The following is a 19,809-nucleotide window of genomic DNA, read 5'->3' on the forward strand; positions in this document are numbered from 1 at the left end:
GATTCTCGAGGTGAAACGTGTACGATGACGCGCTGTCCACGCCGCCACTTCCCCGAAGTCTCAGCCCGCCCGGATGCCGGAGTTTTTGGTGCTTTTGTTCTCCGCCCTGGACCCCTGCTCCATTGTGGCCTTTGCCGGCCCCCAGGAAGCTCCGCAGTCCCCGGACCCGCTAGCGCAAATCCGAGCCCCGCGGTCCCGACCTCACCTAACACCACGGACTGTCGCCAGATGAGCCTGGGGAGGGACGGCCAGACACCTCCTGCACCCTGCGCCTGAAGGGCTGGGGCTGTAGGGTAAGCCCCGGTGAGGCGGGTCTCCTGCCCCGATCTGTGGACCGCGCTGTGGGAGGCTGCCGACCCCCTTCTTCTATTGCCTAGTCGGCTGCAAAGAGAACCCGAGGGAAGGGAGGCGACTGTTGGCTTTCCCAGTTGCGGCGCAGACCTGAGGGGAACTGACTCCTTGCTACGACCCCCCCCTGGCCATTGTACCGTCCGGCGGTAAAACATGGCGTTGTTTGCCTGCTCGCGGCTGGGGGGTGATACTCCGGTCTTGCCCGCTGCCCGCTTCGCCCTCCCTCCACCAGACACCAGCTCCACAGTGCCGTCCCGGATTGCTGCCGATGTGGGGGTGCAGCTTCCGCTGACATGCGGCTCCGTACTGGCCGTCCTGCGGGACTTTCGTTTACAAATGTTTGCTCGCTTTCAGGCGCTAAGTGAGCAGTTTGACTCCCTGTTGTCGGCTGCGGGCCGTGAGCGCTCCGTCTGTCATCAACACGGCGTGGGTCTGCCAGTGCTTTTGTCCTCTTGCGGGGACGCAACGGCTGTGTGTGATCGTGCTACACTGGTGCCTGCATCTGGCTTTCCCGGCACCCAGGATCAATTGCTCTCCAGCTTAACAGCGGATACTTTGTTTCCCCGTTCATTGCTGCCTGCTTCATTGTTGCCTGCCTCACCGCGTCTGCAAGAGTATCCAGCTGAGCAACACCTAACATCCTCGAGGAATCGTACACGGTGGCCTACTGCTTCTTTTCTGTGGAACTCCTGTACTCTACATGCCATGTCTGGACTTTATGTGGTGCACAAAGGGACCTCTACAGATGGTCGGCGGCAATTTTGGGATTCTACTTCACCATCTTCTCCCAAACGGCCATATTGTCTTTGTCTGCACGGGATGCGGGGCCTTCATGTAGGGGCTGGCTTAATCTCAAGCCCGCGATCGGGCCAGGGCTAGACTGATTAATATCGCCATGGTTTCACGGAGGGGCTGGACTGGGACTGGAACTGTATGTGTACTTTGTGCGCATTCGTCGTGATTTGTCTTTCTTCATCTAAATTGTTGTGACAATTCATTTTCACACGACCGCATTTGGGGTAGTGGGTTCTCAGTGTGTGGAAGCCAAGGATGGCCGATGGTTTAGGGCGCTCTGATGATACGTAGGCTCCTCCCCACCTTCTTCTTTTTGGGAGTTTAGATTAGAATAGTCCTATTCTTTTCTCACCCCCTTTAACATAGGTGTATTGTTTTCTTATCTTTCTTTACTTTATTCTTACTCTCTTTCTTGTCTATATTTCGGGTTTATTGGGCGACAGGCACTATGCTGGGGGGGGGGAAGGCCGTAGCCTCCGCATTGGTGTAGGGTGGGGGGGTAACTTACTGTTTCTAATTAGTTCTATGGGCCTTTTTTCTCTTTATGTTTCTGCGCTATACTTGTTTCGATTCTGGGTCCGGGTGGGGGGTTGACTGAGTGGGGGCGGCACTGGAGGGGTGCGTAATTGCTCATGTGACTATCCTGTTATATAACTGCATTGCCTCACTGCCTGCGATTTTACTTCCATTGCTGTTTTAATGATGCTGCTGCTCTCCCGTGTGGTGAAGATATCGTGCGGACTCGAATCTCCTTGGTTCTTATTCTTCACTGACTATTTCGCTGATAAACTTATTTTGAAAACTTTAAAATTAACCTTCACTTCTCCTTTCCCTGGGGTCAAGGATCTCTCCAGTGTATGTTTCATAAATCGTTGCTAACCTTGACCGTTGAAGCACAGGGGCCGTAATGTTTGTATCAGTGCTTAACCGTATCGTGGCCGGCCTGAAGGTTGTAGGCCCGTATTTGTTCTTTTAATATGCACGAATAAAGGTTTTTAAAAAAAAAAAAAAAAAAACTGTACAGAAACACATACTCACTGAATGATGTCATCAGTGATGTCATCAGTGATGTCATTTGAGATGTCATCAGTGATGTCATCAGTGATGTCACTGACCATGTCATGAGTGATGTAATATGTGACGTCATCAGCAGTGCATTGCGGGGCGCGAGTTATAGTTAGCTGAACTAACTATAACGGGGACATTTCTAGGGTTTTGTACGAGGGAAATGTCCAGCTAACTATAACGCCCCTGAAACCTATGGTTTTTTCAGTGAATATATATATATATATATATATATATATATATATATATATATATATATATATATATTACCTACTGGCGGTCGCCAGTAGGTAGTTATAGTTAGGACCACGTTTCCATAGGAAAACCTCAACATTCTATTTTGAATAACTTTGGCGCCGGTCGACGAATCCTCGCGAATTTCTCAAAATAGGTGGGGCGCTACGCTCCGCTCCTACCCTGAAAGTCTCGGGGGGATCCGTCAAGCGGGGGCTGAGATAAAAGGGGGGTCCCAAAACGCGTTTTTCCCATGCATTTTTCCATAGGACCTTTAGAACGAGCTACAGCCCGAACGGCTGAACAGAATTACTCAAAATTTGGCAGAGAGGTAGTCCCTAGGTCAAGGAAGTGCCTTTTGTAGGTTTGGTGTAAATCTGTTCAGTAGATTCTGAGAAAATAGCCTTTAAATCAATATATATATCTGAGCCCGCTTACGGTACGCTTACCGTACGCTTACGGTAAGCGTACGGTGGCGTGCGCGAGCGTGATTCTGATTGGCTCTTAGATCTTAGTAAACATTCGAATCGGCCGAAACCAGGAAGCGGCGGCCGCCATTTTGTGTATTTCACTCTGAAAAAAAAGAGTGAAAACAAGGAAAGGGGGCAATGAGGAGAGTTACAGACCCCCTAACAATTGTAAGGGGGTCAAAGAAGGACAGAAAAGTACAAAAAAAACATTTATTGATTTAAAAAAAAATCACGGGGTACGCGTACGGTAAGCTTACGGTAAGCGTACGGTAAAAAAATAAAATAATAAATAAATGAAAAGCAGATTTAAGAGTTTAGAAATTAGGGAGCTCTAAAAAGAGCTGTTGTGTTTATGGAGTCATTTTTTTAGTGGTACCTACAAGTAAGTACCGATGCAGAGTCTAAGGTTCAAGAGGAAGACTCTGTTCCCTTCATCATTGAAGTGCACACCATCTCCTCTATAAATGTCTTGCATGTCGTAACGCAAGTTGTTGTGGTAAATGGCACCCATACCATAGTCACGGAGGAAAGCAGAAACAGATTTGTTGACGTGCTTTCTTGCTTTGTCAATCTGAGGACAGAAATGATTGGACCAGTTCCATTTTTGCCTTTGGCATATGTTGGAAAACACAAAGGCAGTTTTAGGGAAAAGTGTAAACAGTTGTGCAAAGGTGTCCTTCATAAGCATTTCCAGACCTACCCCAGTCAAAGTGCCTAGGTCATTGCCACCACAGTGCACTATTATGAGGTCAGGGTGTTGGATTTGAATGAAGGATTTCACCAATGGCATCAATTGGTGCCACTTTAACCCTCTCTGACCAATCCATTTAATGTCTACATTTGGCAAAGCAAGGTCTCTCACCATATCTGTTTTCTCTGCAAACTTTTCACTCCAGAAGACATAGCTGTGCCCTACAATCCACACTGTGAACATCTTCAAAGGAGAACTGGATGCACTCAGGAGGTGTCTTTCAGTAGAATGGCAATATGAAAAGAAAGACAGTTTGGAAATGGAGGCATACATATTTTTTACAAAACAAAAAGAACTGATTGGCTGTTTCATACCATTCTAGAAAAAAAACTAGGCTGTATGTGAAAATTAAAAGAAGCATGTTTTGTATTGGTACAAAAAAATGTGTAACCAAAGAACAGTACTATGGATTTGCTGTTAGGTTTGAAAAGTCAAGCACTCTTGCTCTGTGGAATTGAAACATTGTGTGTCGAACTTCTGACCTAACTGCACACAGCAGTGTTCCATGAGCTGTTGCTATGGTAGCAGGCAGAAGTCAAGTTGGGGGAAGGGTACTAGGCAGAAGTCAAGTTGGGGGCAGGGTACTTTTGGAAAAGGGTTGGTTTTCAACCAATAGAAATGTGTCATTACATTTGAAAAAAAGGGGGAAGCACTGAGATTTGAAACTTACATGTATATGTGTGGAAAAATAGAGGGAAAGTTTGCCATTATCTGGTTCTGCTGAGAGGAGAGAGGTGTAGAGAACAGAGATCCTGGCTCTGATAATCTGCTGTTTGAGTGTCACATTTCTTTCACAACTAACTAATTTTAAAGGTGAGTTTACAGTTTGAGAGGGGATGTATGTGGTAACTTAAGAAATGAATACTAGAAATGGGAATTGTTTTTGTTGTAGTTACACATGGTGGTTTCATAATGTGTCAGTCTGTAAAAGTGATTTTCACTTGGCCCGAAAAAAAAAGAGCAGTAAGTGTGCTTTCAAATTGGCAAAGAAATTTCGTTTTGGCACTAATGTGAAAACATGACTCTGTGTGCATAGAAGAATTATAGGCAGAGATTTATTGCGTCTTGCTCTGGTGATTTCACAGTTGCAGTAGATGGAAAGGGGGAGCGAATTTTTGGGGGAAGAAGCAGAGGCTTAGCACACACCCATGTGCTTGCCATGTATAGTCATGCACAGTAATTAGAAGCGAGTGGGGTTTTCAGGTTTAAGTCTGTAATGCAAATACATTCAGCATCACTAAGGCTGGTTGCCCCTGCTGGAGTGTAGGCAGTCACAGAGAATACACACGGTGGTGGTCTGAAAAAAAAACAGCTTGGACATGTGCATTTAAATAAATTTAAAAAAAAGGTTTCAGAATGTGTCAGTCTGTAAAAGTGATTTCAAATTGTAAAAAGAGATTTTCACTTGGCCCGAAAAAAAAAGAGCAGTCAGTGTGCTTTCAAATTGGCAAAGAAATTTCGTTTTGGCACTAATGTGAAAACATGACTCTGTGTGCATAGAAGAATTATAGGCAGAGATTTATTGCGTCTTGCTCTGGTGATTTCACAGTTGCAGTAGATGGAAAGGGGGAGCGAATTTTTGGGGGAAGAAGCAGAGGCTTAGCACACACCCATGTGCTTGCCATGTATAGTCATGCACAGTAATTAGAAGCGAGTGGGGTTTTCAGGTTTAAGTCTGTAATGCAAATACATTCAGCATCACTAAGGCTGGTTGCCCCTGCTGGAGTGTAGGCAGTCACAGAGAATACACACGGTGGTGGTCTGAAAAAAAAACAGCTTGGACATGTGCATTTAAATAAATTTAAAAAAAAGGTTTCAGAATGTGTCAGTCTGTAAAAGTGATTTCAAATTGTAAAAAGAGATTTTCACTTGGCCCGAAAAAAAAAGAGCAGTAAGTGTGCTTTCAAATTGGCAAAGAAATTTCGTTTTGGCACTAATGTGAAAACATGACTCTGTGTGCATAGAAGAATTATAGGCAGAGATTTATTGCGTCTTGCTCTGGTGATTTCACAGTTGCAGTAGATGGAAAGGGGGAGCGAATTTTTGGGGGAAGAAGCAGAGGCTTAGCACACACCCATGTGCTTGCCATGTATAGTCATGCACAGTAATTAGAAGCGAGTGGGGTTTTCAGGTTTAAGTCTGTAATGCAAATACATTCAGCATCACTAAGGCTGGTTGCCCCTGCTGGAGTGTAGGCAGTCACAGAGAATACACACGGTGGTGGTCTGAAAAAAAAACAGCTTGGACATGTGCATTTAAATAAATTTAAAAAAAAGGTTTCAGAATGTGTCAGTCTGTAAAAGTGATTTCAAATTGTAAAAAGAGATTTTCACTTGGCCCGAAAAAAAAAGAGCAGTCAGTGTGCTTTCAAATTGGCAAAGAAATTTCGTTTTGGCACTAATGTGAAAACATGACTCTGTGTGCATAGAAGAATTATAGGCAGAGATTTATTGCGTCTTGCTCTGGTGATTTCACAGTTGCAGTAGATGGAAAGGGGGAGCGAATTTTTGGGGGAAGAAGCAGAGGCTTAGCACACACCCATGTGCTTGCCATGTATAGTCATGCACAGTAATTAGAAGCGAGTGGGGTTTTCAGGTTTAAGTCTGTAATGCAAATACATTCAGCATCACTAAGGCTGGTTGCCCCTGCTGGAGTGTAGGCAGTCACAGAGAATACACACGGTGGTGGTCTGAAAAAAAAACAGCTTGGACATGTGCATTTAAATAAATTTAAAAAAAAAGGATTCAGAATGTGTCAGTCTGTAAAAGTGATTTCAAATTGTAAAAAGAGATTTTCACTTGGCCCGAAAAAAAAAGAGCAGTAAGTGTGCTTTCAAATTGGCAAAGAAATTTCGTTTTGGCACTAATGTGAAAACATGACTCTGTGTGCATAGAAGAATTATAGGCAGAGATTTATTGCGTCTTGCTCTGGTGATTTCACAGTTGCAGTAGATGGAAAAGAGGAGCGAATTTTTGGGGGAAGAAGCAGAGGCTTAGCACACACCCATGTGCTTGCCATGTATAGTCATGCACAGTAATTAGAAGCGAGTGGGGTTTTCAGGTTTAAGTCTGTAATGCAAATACATTCAGCATCACTAAGGCTGGTTGCCCCTGATGGAGTGTAGGCAGTCACAGAGAATACACACGGTGGTGGTCTGAAAAAAAAACAGCTTGGACATGTGCATTTAAATAAATTTAAAAAAAAGGTTTCAGAATGTGTCAGTCTGTAAAAGTGATTTCAAATTGTAAAAAGAGATTTTCACTTGGCCCGAAAAAAAAAGAGCAGTAAGTGTGCTTTCAAATTGGCAAAGAAATTTCGTTTTGGCACTAATGTGAAAACATGACTCTGTGTGCATAGAAGAATTATAGGCAGAGATTTATTGCGTCTTGCTCTGGTGATTTCACAGTTGCAGTAGATGGAAAGGGGGAGCGAATTTTTGGGGGAAGAAGCAGAGGCTTAGCACACACCCATGTGCTTGCCATGTATAGTCATGCACAGTAATTAGAAGCGAGTGGGGTTTTCAGGTTTAAGTCTGTAATGCAAATACATTCAGCATCACTAAGGCTGGTTGCCCCTGCTGGAGTGTAGGCAGTCACAGAGAATACACACGGTGGTGGTCTGAAAAAAAAACAGCTTGGACATGTGCATTTAAATAAATTTAAAAAAAAGGTTTCAGAATGTGTCAGTCTGTAAAAGTGATTTCAAATTGTAAAAAGAGATTTTCACTTGGCCCGAAAAAAAAAGAGCAGTAAGTGTGCTTTCAAATTGGCAAAAAAATTTCGTTTTGGCACTAATGTGAAAACATGACTCTGTGTGCATAGAAGAATTATAGGCAGAGATTTATTGCGTCTTGCTCTGGTGATTTCACAGTTGCAGTAGATGGAAAGGGGGAGCGAATTTTTGGGGGAAGAAGCAGAGGCTTAGCACACACCCATGTGCTTGCCATGTATAGTCATGCACAGTAATTAGAAGCGAGTGGGGTTTTCAGGTTTAAGTCTGTAATGCAAATACATTCAGCATCACTAAGGCTGGTTGCCCCTGCTGGAGTGTAGGCAGTCACAGAGAATACACACGGTGGTGGTCTGAAAAAAAAACAGCTTGGACATGTGCATTTAAATAAATTTAAAAAAAAGGTTTCAGAATGTGTCAGTCTGTAAAAGTGATTTCAAATTGTAAAAAGAGATTTTCACTTGGCCCGAAAAAAAAAGAGCAGTAAGTGTGCTTTCAAATTGGCAAAGAAATTTCGTTTTGGCACTAATGTGAAAACATGACTCTGTGTGCATAGAAGAATTATAGGCAGAGATTTATTGCGTCTTGCTCTGGTGATTTCACAGTTGCAGTAGATGGAAAGGGGGAGCGAATTTTTGGGGGAAGAAGCAGAGGCTTAGCACACACCCATGTGCTTGCCATGTATAGTCATGCACAGTAATTAGAAGCGAGTGGGGTTTTCAGGTTTAAGTCTGTAATGCAAATACATTCAGCATCACTAAGGCTGGTTGCCCCTGCTGGAGTGTAGGCAGTCACAGAGAATACACACGGTGGTGGTCTGAAAAAAAAACAGCTTGGACATGTGCATTTAAATAAATTTAAAAAAAAAGGATTCAGAATGTGTCAGTCTGTAAAAGTGATTTCAAATTGTAAAAAGAGATTTTCACTTGGCCCGAAAAAAAAAGAGCAGTAAGTGTGCTTTCAAATTGGCAAAGAAATTTCGTTTTGGCACTAATGTGAAAACATGACTCTGTGTGCATAGAAGAATTATAGGCAGAGATTTATTGCGTCTTGCTCTGGTGATTTCTCAGTTGCAGTAGATGGAAAAGAGGAGCGAATTTTTGGGGGAAGAAGCAGAGGCTTAGCACACACCCATGTGCTTGCCATGTATAGTCATGCACAGTAATTAGAAGCGAGTGGGGTTTTCAGGTTTAAGTCTGTAATGCAAATACATTCAGCATCACTAAGGCTGGTTGCCCCTGCTGGAGTGTAGGCAGTCACAGAGAATACACACGGTGGTGGTCTGAAAAAAAAACAGCTTGGACATGTGCATTTAAATAAATTTAAAAAAAAGGTTTCAGAATGTGTCAGTCTGTAAAAGTGATTTCAAATTGGAAAAAGAGATTTTCACTTGGCCCGAAAAAAAAAGAGCAGTAAGTGTGCTTTCAAATTGGCAAAGAAATTTCGTTTTGGCACTAATGTGAAAACATGACTCTGTGTGCATAGAAGAATTATAGGCAGAGATTTATTGCGTCTTGCTCTGGTGATTTCACAGTTGCAGTAGATGGAAAAGAGGAGCGAATTTTTGGGGGAAGAAGCAGAGGCTTAGCACACACCCATGTGCTTGCCATGTATAGTCATGCACAGTAATTAGAAGCGAGTGGGGTTTTCAGGTTTAAGTCTGTAATGCAAATACATTCAGCATCACTAAGGCTGGTTGCCCCTGCTGGAGTGTAGGCAGTCACAGAGAATACACACGGTGGTGGTCTGAAAAAAAAACAGCTTGGACATGTGCATTTAAATAAATTTAAAAAAAAGGTTTCAGAATGTGTCAGTCTGTAAAAGTGATTTCAAATTGTAAAAAGAGATTTTCACTTGGCCCGAAAAAAAAAGAGCAGTAAGTGTGCTTTCAAATTGGCAAAGAAATTTCGTTTTGGCACTAATGTGAAAACATGACTCTGTGTGCATAGAAGAATTATAGGCAGAGATTTATTGCGTCTTGCTCTGGTGATTTCACAGTTGCAGTAGATGGAAAAGAGGAGCGAATTTTTGGGGGAAGAAGCAGAGGCTTAGCACACACCCATGTGCTTGCCATGTATAGTCATGCACAGTAATTAGAAGCGAGTGGGGTTTTCAGGTTTAAGTCTGTAATGCAAATACATTCAGCATCACTAAGGCTGGTTGCCCCTGCTGGAGTGTAGGCAGTCACAGAGAATACACACGGTGGTGGTCTGAAAAAAAAACAGCTTGGACATGTGCATTTAAATAAATTTAAAAAAAAGGTTTCAGAATGTGTCAGTCTGTAAAAGTGATTTCAAATTGTAAAAAGAGATTTTCACTTGGCCCGAAAAAAAAAGAGCAGTAAGTGTGCTTTCAAATTGGCAAAGAAATTTCGTTTTGGCACTAATGTGAAAACATGACTCTGTGTGCATAGAAGAATTATAGGCAGAGATTTATTGCGTCTTGCTCTGGTGATTTCACAGTTGCAGTAGATGGAAAGGGGGAGCGATTTTTTGGGGGAAGAAGCAGAGGCTTAGCACACACCCATGTGCTTGCCATGTATAGTCATGCACAGTAATTAGAAGCGAGTGGGGTTTTCAGGTTTAAGTCTGTAATGCAAATACATTCAGCATCACTAAGGCTGGTTGCCCCTGCTGGAGTGTAGGCAGTCACAGAGAATACACATGGTGGTGGTCTGAAAAAACAGCTTGGTTTCATAATGTGACAGTTTGTAAAAGAGATTTTCACTTGCCCAAAAAAAAGAGCAGTTTGTGTGCATTCAAATTGGCAAAGAAATTTCGTTTTGTGACTATTGTGAAAAGAAATGTAGTAATATATTTAAATACAATAAAGGATTTTTTTTTTAGTTTTTTTCAGGTATTACTGAAGAACAGTGAACAAAATTTAAGATGCCTACAAAATCTCGAGTTCAAAAAACGCTAAAAAAAAACCTATATTTGAAGACAACTGGAGGACCAAAGTTAGCAGAAGATGCTGATGTTGGGAAAAAGAAAAAATCTTCTGGTAAGCAAAAAAAACAATTTCTAAACAAAATATTCAAAACAAAGAAAAATGTACAAAATGTCTGTTCTCGGAAAAATGTAATAAAAAATAGAGAACAGGAAAAAATTGAGAATTTAGTTAATGTAAATATACCTTCTGCAATTGAAAAGTTTAACATAAACAGAAAAACAGCATTTAAAGAGATACGTAGAAAAATGTTTCAGAGAAGAGTTATGTCCAATTTGATAAAGGATATAAAGAAATATAAGCAAAAGGCTAAATATTACAAGAGAAAAAAAGAAATTGAAGCCATTGCAGCAAAAGCATTAGAATTAAAAAGGAAACTATTCATATTAATTTTGAATAGGATGCGTACATTAGATAAAATGGTTAATGTACTGAAATCACAAAGCAAAAGCAAAAGAGTAGTGAACAGAACAAACTTTTGTAAAGTGTTTTTAGGAAAGTGGATGCATAGTTCAAGTAGTGAACCTTTTTTTAATGAAGAGAGCTATTTTCAAAGTAATAGTTTGCTGCATGCAGTTGACACCAGAGGTCGTTCATACGAAGTAAAAAATGGTTGCATAATGGAGAAGGAGATAATGGTTCCAAGAGATGAGGTACAAGTGATGGCAGATGAGGCAATGGGGAGACGTCCTAAAGCCCCAGTGTACACTTGGAATTGTAGTAGTATTTGCACTGTGCGTCAGGAATCTATTGACAGATTTCGAGAGTTTCTAAGAGAATATAGTAAAAAAAGTGTAAAACAAAAGATTAAGGTGCTTCAAAGTCTGGATCCATGCAGAGTGAGAGAGAATACTGGTTTGCAGGGTCATTCTCTTGCTTGTCTATCTAGAAAAGTGTGCAATAGTGTTTTCCATCATTTTAGGATGCTGGCTGTTCATCATACTGAAATGAGAAAGTTTGTGAGACGGTTGTATTTTGCCAAAAGTCCAGCAATAAAGTTAAATGAATTGAATAGGGCTCTGTTCCGAGGAACGGTATCAGATGTAGAGAAGGTTGTTGATGAAATTCAGTTTTGTTACTTTGGTCCTGAACAAAACAGTGCAGAGAAGGACACAGTAAATGAGGCAGAAGTGGAAGAGAATGTAGAACCTTGTGTAAGTAAGACATTTAATGATCACATAACAAAATTTGCAATAATCTCTAATGAAAGACCAAATGTTACTTGTATTTGTTGCCGCAGAACTCATTATAGAAAACAAACTAGGAATGTTGATCTGTACAGAAAGAGTGAAAATGAAGATAATTATAAGTGGATGGATTTTGCCACATATATATTTCTTGAAAATTGTTTTGAATTGGGTGAAGATCAGCGTATTTGTAAATACTGCTACAACAAGTTAGAGGAAAATAGAATGCCGACCAGAGCTGTACATAATAATTTAGAATTGGATGCTATTCCTGCTGAACTTTCTGAATTAAATACATATGAGTCTATACTCATTCAATGTGTTCATCCGTTCCAGACCATAGTACGTATGGAGCCCAAAACTGGTAAATTACCTCCTTCAGATTTACTGAGAGGTTTAAAAGGTAGAGTGGTGTATTTGCCCTTGGATTTGAAAAAAAATATGGAAACTATTGATGCGGATACTTTGGAAACTGAACCATTAATTATTCTGGTTAATGGTGTACCTACAAAGAATAAGAAGATTTGGCAGGAGCTGGTAGATGTGCGGAAAGTACAAAGAGCAAATTTGTATTTGAAAAAAAATAACAAATGGTATGAATCAATTTATATAGAAGAAGAAGAAGAAGAAGAAGATTTACAAGGAGACACAGAAACACCAACTGGACAAATTGAAAAAGTGGACAAGTCAAAGGAAGAAGAAATTTATGAACATTTTAGCATACATCCTCTCCATTCGAAAGAAGTTATGGGAGACAATATTGATCTCTTTCAGATGAAGAAAGCAAAAGGAAATCCCGTGAGTGTATGGGAGGAGAGCTTGGAAGCTCGATGTTTTCCCCAGCTGTTTCCTAAAGGAAAAGGAGGACGATATGATGAACGTCCAGAACAGATTCCAGCTTCAGAGTATCGAACTACAAGACTATATGCTGAAGATCCCAGATTTCGACAAAGTATTCCTTATTTGTTCCATCTTTTATTTGAAAGCGACTTGTCTGCACTGTCTTATGCAGTAAATCACATTTTAAAAAGTGGAGTACATTTACAAAATGTGTCTGCTAAGGATTTTATGGAGAAAGTGCAGCACCGAGATGATCATTTGGAAACACAACTGATCAATCTGATGGCTTGTCAGCGTGGGACAAATGAATATTGGTACCGACGCCATGGTGAACTAAAATGCATGTTACGCAATTTAGGAACACCAACATGGTTCCTTACCCTAAGCTGTGCCGAGTACGCTTGGGATGATTTACTGGATTTTCTACGAGAGGCCAATTCAAACATTAAAAACATCGAATACAAGACAGCAGGAGAACTGTGCTCATTGGATCCGGTTAATGTTTGCAGATATTTCAATCATAGATTTGAGGCTATGATGTCCTTCATCTGCAATAAAAAAAATCCACCCCTTGGAGAAGTAGTGGATTTCTTTTGGAGAAAAGAGTACCAGGCAAGAGGTGCTCCTCATATTCATATGCTGCTGTGGATCAAGGATGCCCCAAAGTTTGGAACAGATACTGATGAAGCAGTGTTATCTTACATTGAAGAATATGCAACATGTGCTATACCTAAAAGCACAGAAGAGAACAAGTTAAAGGAGCAAGTTCTACGTTTCCAAAGTCATCGGTGTGGAAAATACTGTAGACGGAAATACAAGAGCAAAGAAAAATACTACACTAAATGTCGATTTGGATTTCCTAGACCTGTTCTTACAAATGGAAGAGTCAACAGTTTTATGTCAGCTGTGAGACATACTATCACAAGAAAATCACCTAAGAATACCTACAACCTTAAAAGAAAAGAAGAATCAAAAAATATAAATGACTACAACCCAGTCATTTTATCCATGTGGAACGCTAACATGGATATACAGTATGTTGCTGACAATTCCATTGCTGTTGCTCGATATGTAACGTCTTACATTACGAAATCAGAAAAAACAGAATTGAAGGAAATGTGGGAAGAGATTTCTCACGAGAAGACTGTCAGTAAGAAGCTGTACAGTTTCAGTTTGAAGATGTTATCGCATCGAGAAATTGGATCCTACGAATGTTCAGATAGGTTATCTTCTGCAAGTCTCTACTCGAAGTCAAGAAGAATAATTTGGGCAAGTTTAGGCCTTGCAGCAATGAGAAATCGGGTACTGAAATCTGTTGGAGAAATTGAATATTTGGCTGAGAATGACCCAGAAAGTACAGACATATTGAAAACAAACATGTTGGACACATATTATCCCAAGAGAAGTCATCATCTGGAGAACATGTGTCTCTATGAAGTGTTACAGAACTACATTTATTCACGGAAAGCTGCAGAAGACATCAACAGTGGAAAATATAAAGTTGTTGGTGAAGAAGGATGTTTGGTGAAGCAAACCAAAGGAAGTTTGATAAATCACCGGAAGCTGAGTTGCGACACTACCGACAAGAAATAATTTTACTACTTGGCTCTTTTACAGTTGTTTAAACCATGGCGTACAGAGGATGAACTACTGGGAGAATTCCAGAGCTATGAAGATTCTTTTAATGCTTGCAAAGACAGCATACAATGCAGTACATTCTCAACTTATCTGCAAATGTTAAATGAAGAAATTGAACAGGAAACTACAATTGCAGCAGAAATAGCTAGAGACAGTTCTCAGGACAGCCAAAGTTCAGGAACACACAGTCAAGATCCCCTAGGACAACCAATCGTTGAAAATGAAGCATCAATAGCCATGAATGAAGTGGAAACGGCTATGAATCAAGCTCAAGAAGAATTTATAGACTTAGAAAATTTGGAAAGACAACTGAATCAAGAGCAGCAACAAATTTATGAAGAGATCAAAAACAAAATTGATCACGGATTTCTACATATCAAAAAAGAGTGCTCATGCACATCATTTCATCCAATCAGGATGTATGTAAGCGGACAAGCTGGCACTGGAAAAAGTTTCCTAATTAAAGTCATCAGAAGCTACCTAAAGCAAAAAACGGATTCTACTTTGTCTTGTGTGGTTACTGCTCCAACTGGGTTAGCAGCATATAACATAAAAGGAATCACCTTACATCGTTTGCTAATGTTACCAGTGGAGCATGAGAACAAAATACAATTCAACAAGCTAACTGGAGAAGCATCCTTGGAAGTTTCACGAGTATTGAAGAAGATGCAAGTTCTCATTATTGATGAGGTGAGCATGGTATCAAACTTAATGCTTGCCTTTGTGCATTTAAGAATGCAGCAAATTTTGAAGACAGACTATGACGTGTTATTTGGTGGAAAACACGTCATAGTTTTTGGGGATCTTTTGCAACTTACTCCAGTTAAAGGACAACCAGTGTTTAATACTGTGACACATGAAGACACAAAGAAGTCATTGGGAAGCATTGGAAATACAAATATTTGGTCCTTCTTTGAGTACAAGGAACTTACAACTAATATGAGGCAAGCAAACGATGAAGAATATGGAAGTATTCTGAAAGATATCAGGATTGGACTACTCACAGATGTTGGGAAAAAAGCATTACAGAGTCGGCTGCTACATAATTTATTTCCAAAGGAAGAAATAGTTGCAGAGAAAATATACAAGAATATTGCAGAAAACAAAAGTGTCATCTGCTTAATGCCAACTCTACGTGAATGCTCAATATTTAATGAGGAGCTTTTGAAATTGGAAAAGGAAGACATCAGGAAATTGGAAGCAGTGGACAAAATTGAGGATGGAAGAATTACAGTCACAGTAACAGGCAAACTGAAAAATAAATTGGACTCACTAGAGAAGAACATCTCCAAAACAGCAGGATTAGAAAAAAATCTTTATGTTTGCATGAACTGTAGAGTGTTTTTAAGGAGAAATTTGGATGTTGAGAAAGGCTTAGTGAATGGAGCGATGGGAAGAGTTGTGGGTTTTATTAATTATCAGAAAAAAGAAGGAATTGAATGTTTACAGATAAAATTTGATCAGATAGAGGAAGTTAAAGACATTTGTCGTTGTTCAGTTCGTTTCATGCTTGTGAAAGACTTATATGTACGTAGGAAGCAGTTTCCGTTTTCACTAGCATATGCTGTAACTATCCACAAGTCTCAAGGATTGACTGTAGATTGTGCATTTGTGAACATTGGTTCAACTGTGTTCAAAGAAGGTATGGCATATGTAGCTTTGTCACGAGTCAAAACATTATCAGGTTTATTCATGATAGACTTTGATGACTCAAAAGTTAGTGCTGATACAAACTGTGTAAAGGAGTATAATAGATTAAGAAGAAGCTATGCTCCTCATTTAGGTCAGTATCCTGTGTTGGAGAAACGTGTAGTTTCTCGTAAAAGGAGAAATGAGAATATCTGTAATGAAGATGTAGAGAAGAGGAAAAAAAAGAGGAGTGATGTAATTGCAAGCAAAAAGAATAAGGAAAATGAAGAACAGGTTGTAGGATGTCATTTTGAAAATAGCTCTGGTGTCAACTGCTACGCTAATGTAGTGCTGAATGTTGCATTTTATCTGGAAAGTTTGCAAGAGCAGATAATAGTAAATCAGGGAAAAAGATTCTGTTCAGAGCTCAGTCTCCTTTTTCAAAAGCTGAGTAAAGATAAAACTCAAATAGAAAGTGCTACTGAAATTAGAAAACTTTTAGATGTATGTTCAGGACGAACACAGTTTTCTCAAAATGAACAGCAAGATGCACACGAATTTTTGATGTATTTTCTTCAGGTAGTGGAAGAAGAAGGAGTTCCCATTGACATTTTTTTTGGTCTCTCTTATAAATGGGAACATAGTTGTGATAATTGTTATAATATATGTGGCTCTATTGTTGATAATGAAAGGTTTATTTATTTGACATTGCCAGAGAGTAAAACAGTCACTTTTGCAAAATTAGTTAAAGATGCTAATCATAGCATGAAATGTGGTGAGTGTAATTCTGACATGTTTTCAACATTAATTTTAAGGGAATACGGACAGTATGTAATTTTAATGATGCAACGATGTAGAGCTGATGGATCAAAATTGGATACTTTAATAAAGAAGTTTACAGGACAGCAATTATCAATTTCAGGAAAAACTTTTGTAACTGTTGCAATAATTTTCCATGATGGACCTACTGTTACTTCTGGACATTACACAGTTTATCTAAAATGTGAAAAAGGCTGGACACTGTGTAATGATTCCCAATTGATTTTCAAACAACGTTTGCCTTTTGATTTAGCAAATTCCTATCTAATCTTCCTGAAACCTAAATTTTAGAGAGATTTGGCAAGATCTGGACAAAATAATTTTACCATTTTACTGGATTACCATTGCAATTTTGTAGAAAAAAGATTTTTAAAATTATCATTTGGCCTAAAGGAAAGATAACCAATTGTAATGTGGACTTTTTTAAATTTTAATGCAATTTTCAAAAACCAATAATTTAGAGATAATCGGTAACTTCTGCACATTTTAAATTATGGAATGCTATTGGACTGCCATTGGAAATTTTTTCAAATATGATTTAAAAAATTACTATTTGGCCATGTGGAAAAGTAAGCAATTCTATTGTGGACTAAATAAATTATTCAAAAAATTTTCGTGAACCAAAATGTTACAGAGAATTGGTGAGATCTGGACAGATTAAACTTTAGAATTTTAATGGTTTTCCCTTGGAAATTTATTCCAGGAAAAAAAAAAAAATACTATTTGGCCTAAAGGAAATAAAATCAGATGTATTTTGGAGTTATTTGAGATATAATATTGTGATTATACTTCTGAAACAAACATATCAGACGGTATTTTAAAGAAAAAAGTATTGTTTTTAGATGATATTTTTTTAGAATAATATGCATTTCTGTAATGATAAGTTTAAGTGAGAAGACATTCTGGGCTTTTTTAATACAATCTTTGTGATTGTTAATTTTTTTTGCCCGCTGTAAAATGATGAATGCAATTGCTTTCACAATTAATAGTGAAATGCAATATATTCTGAAAACAGCAAAAATAAGGCAAAAATATTTTTTTGTAAAAAATGTAAATATGTGTATTGTATTATAAAATGGATAAAAAATATTAATACTTTTTTCTTTATTTTCAGATCGATATAGAAAATTTTCGGAAACTACAACCATTTTAAAAACTATTTTTAAAAAAAACAAATGAATAAATATTTTTTTGAGTGAGTATGGTAAGTTAAAAATAAAAATTGTAGTCTCTCAAGGACTTTGTAATGAGATAAATGATTTTTAGTGTTTTTTTTTTTAAAATAAAAAAAAGGTACGCTTACCGTACGCGTACGGTAAAAAAAAAAAAAAAAAGTTTTTAAAAAAAAAGAAAAAAAAAGATGAAAGATAAGGTTGGCTCTTAAAAGAACCGTTGTGTTCATGCAGGGACAGAGGAAAGAAAGATTGGGAATATTAGACGGTACGACAAGTGTGCTGATCTATTTTACTGTTCACCAGGGAAACACTGGTCTCCCTATAAGTAATTAGATCGTGACAAGTGGCGCACCGTACTTCAACCCTCGCAAACCGAGGGTTAATTTCCAGAGGGCCAGCAAAAGGAGATTCTCCCCCCACAGATGAAGGGCTCACCTGACCTGCAGAAGAAGGAGTCTGCCCTGCAGATGATGGTCCAGGCTGAGCTGCTGTGGATGTACTGGCTCGTCTTTCTGAAGAGTTACCTCCAAAAAGATGACCATGTGTCCTTCTGTGTACTTCCTGGAGGTGTCTCTTCATGGTGTGATTCCCAAAGGAATACTTCCTGTTAGGATTACCTCTAGAAAGTACACGCTTACACAGCTTGCAAGTAACTAAGGGTGCATTCACCTTTTGCTGGCCTTCTGGAAAAGTAAAATAATCCCAAACATAAGAAGGCTTTACTTTCCTCGCTCTCTGCCTCAAGACAGTGCTGCTGGTGCTAGCCTCACTCTCAGAAGAGCTCTGCTGTTCTGCCATCGTATCCCAAAGACAAACCAGCTCCTTCTCCCAAGGGATCACAAGCAGAAATGAGGGGAATGGGTGTGGTGTAGGAGAGTTCTAGAACTGAAAGTAGTTTCAACCAATCAAAAGTTGTGTTTCAAGATCACATGACCTACCGTACGCTTACGGTACGCTTACGGTACGCTTACGGCAAAAAGTACGCGTGCGCGTAAAAAAGACACGCGCTTGCGCGCATGCGCATAACAGTCACTCCCCGGCACTTCCGCGTAACGTACGCGTGTTGCGTAAGCGCGCACGCGTCCCACGCGCAGTACGCGCGGCTACGCAAAGTACGTAACTATACGCAAGCAGCGTAGATAGATTACGGGCGTTGCGTAAACCGTACGCTTACCGTGAGCTTACGGTACGCGTACTATAAAAAAAAAAAAAAAAAAAAAAAAAAAAACTGGAAATAAATTTTACATGTTTATTTTAAAAAATATATATAAAAAAAATATTTAAGGATTTTAAAAATTTAAGCATAGTCTTTATAAAAGATAAGAAAATTAAATTAAAAATATGTTTGAAAAAAATGAAGAATAAAAAAAAAAATAGCATTTAAAAAACCTTGCAAATTCACTGAAAAAACCATGGGTTTCACACACGTTATAGTTAGGAATTAGCATTTAAAAAACCTTGCAAATTCACTGAAAAAACCATGGGTTTCACACACGTTATAGTTAGGAATTAGCATTTAAAAAACCTTAGAAATTCACTGAAAAAACCATAGGTTTCACACACGTTATAGTTAGGAATTAGCATTTAAAAAACCTTAGAAATTCAGTGAAAAAACCATAGGTTTCACACATGTTATAGTTAGCTGGACATTTTACTCGTAAAAAACCAATGAAATTGCCCCGTTATAGTTAGTTCAGCTAACTATAACTCGCGCGCCCGCAATGCACTGCTGATGACGTCACATATTACATCACTCATGACATGGTCAGTGACATCACTCATGACATCACTGATGACATCTCAAATGACATCACTGATGATATCACTGATGACATCATCCTTGTGATAGAGTGGCAGACCTCCTCTCACCTTAATATAAGCTTTGATACACACATTCAAAAATAGAGACTAAAAATTTCAAAACAATGGACATACCAATACCAGTTACAACAACCTCTTCAGTAATTCTAAGATCCACATACACATCCACTCATTCACCAACAGTCCTATACAGTCACTCATACATGTACTCACTCATCATATGTACTCATACATCTATACATCCTGTTACACAATGCCACTCATCCATAGAGTTACTCACACACATAGTCACTCATGCTAATAAAGAATAAAACATACATTTACTTGCATATACAGTAATACACACACCACCATAC

Source organism: Triturus cristatus, chromosome 3_2 (genome assembly GCF_964204655.1).
Source record: "Triturus cristatus chromosome 3_2, aTriCri1.1, whole genome shotgun sequence".
Classification (NCBI taxonomy): Eukaryota; Metazoa; Chordata; class Amphibia; order Caudata; family Salamandridae; genus Triturus; species Triturus cristatus.